This window comes from Rhinolophus sinicus, chromosome 12, assembly GCF_057876585.1.
Source record: "Rhinolophus sinicus isolate RSI-liver-muscle chromosome 12, RSI-T2T, whole genome shotgun sequence".
Classification (NCBI taxonomy): Eukaryota; Metazoa; Chordata; class Mammalia; order Chiroptera; family Rhinolophidae; genus Rhinolophus; species Rhinolophus sinicus.
In genome coordinates, this window is record NC_142512.1 from 10,199,858 (window position 1) to 10,210,067 (window position 10,210).

A 10,210-nucleotide genomic window follows, 5' to 3' on the forward strand; every position below is an offset into this window, starting at 1 on the left:
ACTTTCCTCACTCCTTCATTTGTCTCCTCGGATCACCTCCCAAGTAAACTACCCACTTCCAGGTCCTGCTGGCAGGCTCTGCTGGGAGAAACCCAAACTAAAGCAAATCCTTCCACAACATTCCTGAACTCTATACCTAGCTCTGTTTATTTATCTATTTATTTTTTTATAGCACTCCCCAACTTCCTACCTACAATGTAACATGCATTTATTATTTATTGTCATTCTATTGCACTAGAATATAAGTGCCATGAGGATAGGGAATTTTGTCTGTTTTGTCCATTGATCTATCCTCAGCACCTAGAATACGTCCTTGCCCATAGTAGGTCCTCAATAAATATCTGCTGCTTGTTAAACTATTTTGCTCACTCTTTAAGAGCGAGGATACCATCTACTAAGGAAATGTTAGACAAACCTCCATTTAAATCTCACACCTACCCCTTATTAGCTGGATGACCTTGAGTGAATTAACTTCTCTGAGACTCAGTTTCCTCATTAGTAAAGAGGGGCAATGATGTTTACTTTGCCATAAATGTCTTTATGTATAAAAATTAGCTAGGAAAGTTCTGGCCCAATCATGCAAGTCCCCTTCCCTCCTCCCAACCTGCTCCCTTCAATCAAGGAATCATGGTTGAAGTAGTTAAACCCATGACTCAGCATCTTCTCCCTCTGTGAATCTTGACTATGTGAAGATTCTTCTGGAGCATCTCCTTACGCCCAGTGGAGGTCAGGAAGCCAGGCTTCTTACAATCCCCCAGTGAAATGCCAATTAGAAGGACATTACCAGCAGGAAGAGCTACTGGAGAAAACCACACACTTGTTCCAAAACAAAGATCACTCTGTATGTCATAAAAACTCAGAAATGTCTTCCAGATGTTGCATACTGGGCCTACACAGATGTTTCCGATGTCAAACCATAAATGTTGGAAACATAAAACATTTGTGCCCCACAGATGTAGAGATTTAATTATACAGTGAATGTGATAAATCTTTGGGTAATAAAAAAAAGACCACAAACTGGCCACATTACATTATTTTTAAATCTAATTTTTTTCCCCTCCACATTGGAGTTCTACTGAGATACTTCAAGGTTTTTGTTTTTGTTTTTAAATTTGATTGGACAATCACAGGAAAAAAGTTGTATTTCCATGAAAATATATGTTAACGACAGTTCTGAATCTTTCTGGTTTGATGTCTACACATCTTTGACAGCGAGGAAGCAGCATCATGACTGATGATGGGTGGCTTCGAGGCTCCCCGGCTTCCCTCAACGTCCCTCAGTGGGAGTGCTGAGTTATGTACAATGACTGTCTAATTGAGTTCCCTGGGTGCTCAGGGAATGGATTTTACCATGAACTCCACGGCAGCTCATGTCCATGTTGAAACCACTCTGTTTCTGACATCTAGAAAAATCAGTCCTTTCATCACCGCCAAGTATGTAAATATGTGTGTGTGTGCCTACGAAAAGACAATACACAGATATGTGAGGTTTGTGTGCACTTCCACACATGCATGCACACGCACACACACAAATACTTCACACAGAGTCAAAATAGCTAAAGAAAGATCACCCACCATATACGTAGGAGGGTAAGACAAGACGCAAACACAAATGTAACCACATGATCTAGTATATTTCCTCAGCGATCCCCCTCTATTCCAACACATTCGCTTCTCTTTTGGTGAATTAATATGACTAAAACATTGCATTTATTCTTACATGCATTTGTACAAAAATATTTGTTACATTATATTAGTAGCTAAAAACGATAGCAAAACTTTGAAGACCCATATCTATTCTCAAAAAGGTTATATTATAAAAGGAAGCATGTGCTGGAGAGGGTTACAAAAATAATTGTATGGCAGGAAAACATATGTGAGCTTGACCTCTACCATGAGATTGAAGATTTTTTTTCTTTATTAGATCAAAAAATGTGACAACTCATTCATATCATTTTATTTTTTAAGCTTTATTGAGGTATAAGTGAGGTATAAAATTGTAAGATAATTAAGTGTACATTGTGATGATTTGATATGCATATACATTGTGGAAGGATTCTTCCCATTTCGTTAATTAATACATCCATCACCTCACATATTTATCTTCCTCCCCCCCCTTTTTTTTGGTGAGAACATTTAAGTCCTACTCTCTTAACAAATTTCAATTATACAGTACAGTGTTATCAACTATAGTTACCATGTTATATATTAAATTAAAAAGATGTGATATACACACACACGTAATGGAATATTATTCAGCCAGGAGAAAGAAGAAAATCCTGCCATTTACAACAACATGGATGGACCTTGAGGGAATTATGCTAAAGTGAAATAAGTCAGACAGAAAAACAAATACTACATTCTATCACTTATATGCAAAATCTAAGGGGAAAAAAGGCTAGCATAATTTTAAAATCAAGAACAGAAAACATAACTTTTCAATGCATTTTTTAAGAACACCGATAATAATTCTTTTGTTCTTTATTATAGTCAGTTATATGAAATAAAAACAGAGAGAAAAGAAGGGACACATAAAGAATATAAAAGCACAAAGAAACACTCTCAGAGATACAAACAACAATACCTGACGTGGGTTGTACCAGACACAATGAAATGGTGAGCACATCACAGAGATTTTCTCATTTATTTCTCCACCCCAAAAATTATCTGTAATTTAATGCATGAGGAAAGCCTTTTACAGATGAAGAAACTGGGGCACATTAAATAATAAAGACATTTAATCATTTGCCTTCTGTCACAGAGCTAAAATGTGAAATGTCAGGGTAAGAGAAAGGGACAGCCCTCCCTGGAAAGTTGTCATTTTTTAAAATAGTGTAGGTCAGGACATTCCTTTTAATTTCTCAACATTAGGAGTCTCGAAAGCATGTCAGTCTCCCGTGAGATTGCAACTTCCACCAAGACATTTACTGTCTCTTATTTATGTTGCTAGAAACACTTACTCACCCATTATTAGTTGCACATAGTAGTCATTTAGAAAATGTTTGTGGAGTGAATAAAATATCTTTTGTTAACCTCTTCTTAAATCTCTTTTGGTAGTCCTTGCACCAATTCCTCCAACCGCTCCTTCCATAGCCTTATACTCTGATCCTTTTTTCTGTTTCCCAAGGTCATTACTGTCCCAGTAAGAAGTAGTCTAAATAGAAAGCAGTTGCAAGTTGTAAAAACGGTAAGGCCCCAAGGGCTCTGCACATCTGTTAGCCAGGGATGCAACGGAGAGGATTTGGTGACAATAAAATTCTTGACCCAGTAATCATTATTTCTTCTCTGGTTTGATAATGGCTGGGAAAGGCCAACCAAACAAATGCGAATAAGACAAAACCCAGGACAGATACAATCATTGAAGGAGAGCATCAGCTAGGCAGAACATTCCCTGCACTCCTGAACAACAGACATCCTTTCCTCAGCTCCAGCCTACATACCTCAAGATAGAAGTTTAGAACCTGAAATCTATACATAAGAAAAGAATAAAGGCTAAAAATAAATGAGTGATCCATCACAAAAGGCTAGAAGAACGACAAAATAACCACACACAAAAATGGAAGACTGGAAGGAGCTTAGATTTAAAAAAAGCAGAAGATAAAGAGGCTTTATCATACTTTTGTATGATACAAAAATGATATGCAAACCTCATGCCAATACATATGCAATTTCAGAAAAAAGTGAGAAATTCCTAGTAAAACCTAAGTGTATCAAATGGTCATAAATGTATTTCAAATATGAATAGTTATATATCTTCTAAAGAAATTGAGTCTGTAACTAAAAATCTTCAGCAAGAAAAGTCCAGGTGCAAACAGTTTCAGCATTTTATATTTTTAAATATACAAAGATGATAGGTAAATATTACAAATTCTTTGGAGATAATTGATAACATGTGAAACTCTGTAACTCCTGTTATAAGACCAGCATGACATTGATGCTGATGAGGACAATTTCACAAAGGAAAATTATAGGCCAATGTCTCTCATTAACATGGACCAGTAATCTAGATAAAATATTAGGAAAAAATAAATAATGATCCAGGAAAAGAATAATATATTATGACCAAGTTGAGTTTATTTTACAAATGTAAGGTTTGTTTAACATTCAAAAATCAATCCATGTAAATCATATCATTAGCATAATAAAGGAGAAAATTGTGCGATCAACTCAAGAGAGGCAGAAAAAAGTTTTGATAAAATTTAACACTCCTTCATGATTAAAAAAAGCACACTTAAACACTTGGCAAACTAGGCACAGAGGGAACTTTTTTAATCTTATAGAGGGTATTTATCAAAACTCATAGCAATCATCATACTTAATGGTGACATATGAAACATTGAAAACTTTTATACCGAGATCGGAAAAAAAAAAAACAAGCTTGTCTGGCAATATTGTACTGGATATCATCCAGCTCAATAAGGAAAAAAAGTATACAGGTTAGAAAGAAAGAAAAGACTATTCACAGACAACATGATTTTGTACTTATACAATCCCAGGGAAATTACACCTCCACTACCAGAATTAATAACTGATTTCAATGAAGTTGCTGGATTCAAGGTTAAAATATAAAAATCAAATGCATTTCTATGTTAGTAGGAAACAATTAGAAAACAATTTTAAATAATATTCAAATCAGCATCAAAAACAAACAAACAAACAAACAAAAAAACACTAGGTATCAAGTACCTAGGAATACACTTTATAAAAAGCTGGGCAAGACCCCTACATTTTAAAAAAGCTACAAAACATTGAGACCTAAGTAAAATTAAAGCTACAAAGGGATATACCCGGATCATGTATTTGAGGACTCAATCATGTAGATTTCAGTTTTCCCCAAAGCAATATATAGATTTATTGCAATCTCAATCAAAATGCCAGCAAGGTTTTGTAGAGTTAACAAATATATTCTAAACTTCATATGAAAATATAAAAGGCCAAATATAGCCAAGATAATCATGAAGAAGAACAAAGTTGGAAGGCTAACACTACCAGGTATCAAGGTTCATTATAAAGCTTCAATGATAAGACAGCGAGAAAAATAGAACAATGGAATAAAATGGAGGATCTTGAAAGAGATCCACATAGCCAGAGACACTTGGTTTATGACAAAGATGATCCTACAGAGCAGTAAGGAAAGAAGAGTCTCTCTTATAAAATGGTGCTGAGTCCAATGGATTTCAACACGGAAAAGCAAAGATTGACTCTTTCTTTATATCCTATTCTGAACTCAAAGCTAGCAAGCAATATACTCATGCACTTCCATTCCCACTAGTTGAATTATATACTTTTCAAGAGTCAACAGTTTGTTCCCAAATGTGTTTTGTCAATTTCACTTGTTAATGTACTTACTAATTCAATTAAATAAATATACGGGTACACACACACACACACACACACACACACACACACGCACACACAAATGTAAACAATACTATGTATAATAGCCCAAACCTAAAAACAACTTGCATGTCCATCAAAAATAGAATGGATAAGTAAATTGTGGAATATTTTACACAACAGAATTTTATACTGCAACGAAAGTGAGTGAACAACTGTTACATGTAACTAGGATGAATTCCACAAACAAAACAGTGAGCAAAAGTAGCTAGACAGGAGAGAATCAATACAGTATAACAATATAAAGTTCAAAACCAGACAAAACTCACCTGAGGTGTGTTGAATCATTATAGTGGCTATCTTTCAGAAGAATGTTCATGATAGTGATTGGAATGGCTTACAAGTGGGGCTTCTCAGGTGCTGGTAATATTCTATTCTAATAGACTAGTATAGAAGAAGTATTCTAATACTGCTTGATCTGAGTGGCATTTAGATGGGTATTTTCACTTTGATAATTCATTAAGCCATACACTGAGGATGTATATACCCTTTTCTGAATGTGTGGTACACTGTAATTAAAATGTGTATTAAAAAACAATCTCCACATTAGTCCTATCCCTTTCAGAGTTATTTTCTACTATGCATGAGGGCAGTGTTTTAGATGGTTTCCTGTATGTTCGTATCTCCTGGTGAAACAAAAATGGCTAGCTGTTCCCCTTCTATGGTATACTACAAAGCTAAGAGGTGATTGTCATCTAGAGACTACATGTTTCCAGCCTCCCTGGCAGCCTTTATTGATGATGGCTGGTTTTCACCCATAACCAAAGGGACATGTGCCACATCTGGCCTAAGACTTTGAAGAAACAAAATAAGAATGCCTCCACTGTGCTCTTTCCCTTTCAGCAGCTGGATATAGACAATGATGAGAGGCACTAGATGGTGCAAAGTTGTAGGAAAGACGTAGTGACCACACAGAGGACAGGTGCTATTCACTGGCCAAGACTATTTGGCTGGAATGGTTAAATGAGCAAAAAAAATAACTTTTATTGTGTTTAAGCCACTGAATTTTGGGCATCTGAATGAATTTGAGGTCATTCACTGTAGCTTATCCTACCCAAACGAAGTTTTCTTGGTTTTCTCCGGTGGAAAATTGGCAATTTTTTTTTTTTTCCTTTTTCTTTCCTCTCTTCCTCACCCCTTTTCCCTCCTACCTCCACTTCTCATTTTCTCCTGTAGTTTGATAGTACAACTGTGCTCCCCTACTGTAAGATCTGATCTATAACCTAGTTCACAAAATGTTCATGTCTAATCTGCTACTAAACTCATTGACTTAATTTCTAATGTCTATTATTTTACCTTTTTAAAAATTGCTGTAAGTTCCATATGGTTCCTTCTTGAATCTTGAAAGGCCAGGATTTTAGAGTTTCTTAATCCTAAAGGACATTTCTAATCTGTCTTTAAAAAAAAATAACAAACTAAGTAGAGAAAAATTGTTTTATTATCTATGTCTGGTAATTCCAATATCTAAACACTTACGAGTCTGTGCTCTCCGCTGTTTCTGCTATTTCTTCTTCATGGTGTCTTATTTCTTGTGTGCTTAGTATAACTGTAAACACATATTTTCCTTAGAAAATTATTTTGGAACTTTTTTGAGGCAGGGATGAAGACAGAATTTGCTTTTTTGCCAGTCAGGTGCCTGGGGATACTATGATTTCTAGACAACTTTGAATTAAATTAGCAGATGAATTTGTTTGTTACTATCAAGTATATTGGATGTGTGTGATGTAGAGGGAAAAATAATATTTGCTACTACCCTCCTAAATTCTCCAGCTGTGGCCCTATAAATTCGACTGACGAAAGACAGATTAACAAGAGAAAAACAAACAGAAGTGTATTAGCATGTGCATTATGCATTCACATGGGGATACCCAGAGATGGTGGTTAGAACTGGGCTTACATAGAATCTTAGCAAAGGAACAATACATTTTTTTAGATATGATAAGACAAAGGAAAAGGACTCTGAGTTTCTAGGGTGGCAAATTGTGGAATGGCAAATAAATGGGGGAACGAAGAGGAGATAAGGGCTCGTAGTAAGTTTTGTGATGTAAATTCTGCTGGTGCTATCACTGGCTGACAATGGTCCAAAGTTGTCTCTGGTAATTCACTTTTGTCTTTTCTGGTAGAGAAGGAAGAGGGGACACTTTTACAAATTTATGCCCTGCTTTTGGGCAAATAAAGAGAGGGCAAACAGCTTTTTTTTTTTTTTTTTAATCTGCTTCTTTTCCACTGCCTCCTTCAACTCAAATTAATCCTTATACCAAAGTGGCTTAATTTATATCAAATTAAGATTTTTTAATTTGTAAATCTTTGATTTTTTAATTTTAAGATTTTTTAATTTTGTAAATCTACAAAAATTTGCATTAGTAAATCGACAGAAATGCAAGCTGGTGACTACAACTTCTTAGGAATATGTTCCCCTGTTCTGCTCTGTTCCAAACAAACAAATAATAACAACAACAAAAACCCTTTCCTGCTGGAAGTTTACATCCGATTCATTTTTCCCCAAGGGTTTGACTCTTTGGGGTTCTTATCTTTCAAATAGATGCATCTTCTTTGCAATTCCCACTTTGAGAAACTTGTTGGTTGGTTGGTGGTTGTTTTTATATTTTGAACACTCTGCTATTACAATCAAAGCCAGTTTGCTTGTCAAATGCCTTCAAAGCCAAAGTCACTTCACAGCCTCATTTGCCTTTCAGATCCTTAGAATGTGGCCTCCTAATCCCTAATAATCTTGTCATTTCTTTGGTGCTGTGGAGCAAAATTTTTAATGGATACCTTCCCCAGAAATTGTAGGTCCTATCAGGAGGATTTATCCTAATAACGTATCCTGTCATATTACCTGAAATGGCTAAACAAAAAGTCTTGAAAAAGAAGAGACAGACAATAAGATAAAATCTAATACTAATGTAAAATTAAAGTTCTAAACTATGTCTTAGAACACAGGAGTTAGAGATGGGGTGGGAATACAGGAAGAAAGTAAAAAACACTTTCATTAGTGTTGGGGAAGTCATTCAGTAATACAACATCTTATTTTAGTCAGTTTGGATTTCTGTAAAACAATACCATAGACAGGGTGATTTAAATAACAAACATTTGTTTCTTATAGTTCTGGAGATGGGAATTGCAAGATCACAATGCCAAAAGATTCGGTGTTAGGTGAAAGCCCACTTCTTGGTTCATAACTAGCTGATTTCCTGTTTTATCCTCACCTGACAAAAAAAGGGCTGGAGAGCTCTCTGGGGTCTTTTATAAGGGCATTGATTCCAGTTATGAGTGCTACACCCGCATGACCTACTTCCCAAAGGTCCCATTCCTTAATACTATCACTTTGGGGGTTAGGATTTCAGCATATTAATTTGGTGGGGGACACAAACATTAGTCATTTGCATTCCACCATTGGCCCAATAAGACTCATGTCCTTCTCGCATGCAAAACACATTCATTTCATCCCAACAACCCCCAAAGTTTTAACTCATCCAGACCAACTCTAAAGTCCAAAGTCCAACATAAATATCATCTAAATTGGATATTGATGAGACTTAAGATGCAATGCATCTGGAGCCAAAATTCCTCTCCAGCTGTGAATCTGTGAAACCAAAGTGTACGTACTTCTAAAATATAATGGTGAGATAGGCATAGGATAGACAGTCTCACTCCAAAAGGGAGAAATAGGAAAAAAGAAAGGGGTGACAGGACTGAAGCAAGTCCAAAATCCAGCAAGGAAGGCTCCATGAGATTTTAAGCTCAAGAACAAAGCTTTCTGGCTTTCTACTCTGCCTTCCAGACCTACTGGGGAAGCAGTGCCACCTTCCAGACCCATTGGGGTACCAACATCATGCCCACAGCTCTGTGGGGTGCTACCCCCACTGCAACTCATGCCAAGGCTCTCTACCATGGCCCTGTTGATGCTGTGGTCTCTGTCAAGATGAGGGGTTGTCTCCCCTGGGGTTCATCCACTCGCCCTCCCTGCCCCAGCTCATCAGGGTGTTGGTCTCACCCTTTGAAACTGAGGTGGTGAGGGCAGCTCTGTTCCCTGGGTCCATGCACTCTGAGCCTGTGGTGGGAAAAGTAGACTTTGGGGTCCTCCTTTCTTGTCTTGAAGAATAGCGCACATTTACTGCCAAATAGTTCTGTGGTTCAGTCCTCTAGGATCTAAGAAATCTCACAGTCTTCCTTCGCTTCGTCCTGTTTCCTCTGTTTCCTTTAGTCCCAGCTGGTAGTGTTGCTGCTGGTATAATTTCATCTGTATTCCTGGCTCTTTTTTTTTTTTTTTTTTTTTTTTTTAATGGTTGATTAAGTCAATGGTTCACAACCACACTGATCTCTTTATCAAATGGTCGCTCTGCTACATCCTTAGTGTTCTCTTCCAAACATACTTTTTGTTTTTTTGGAATATTCATACGGACCGGCTGAGAATTTTCCACATTTTTAAGTTCTGCTTCCTTTTTGCTTAACAGTTTTGTGTTTAAGTCATTTCTCTTTTCTCACATTGCACTGTACACAGTCAGGAGCCAAGCTGCACTTCCAACATTTAAGTTAGAAATCCCTTCGGCTAAGTAATCGATTTCATGCACACAAATTCTGTTTTCCACAAAACACTAGGATGTAAACACAATTTAGTCATGTGTTTTGCCACTTTATGACAAGGATTGTCTTACCTCTACTGTGCAATAACAGGTTCCTCATTTCCACCTGAGACCTCATCAGAATGGTTTTACCATCCGTATTTCTACCAGCATTCTGTTCACGATTACTCATATTCTCTAAGACAGAAGCTTTCTTTACTGCTCCCCTCTGTTCTTTCTGAGCTCTC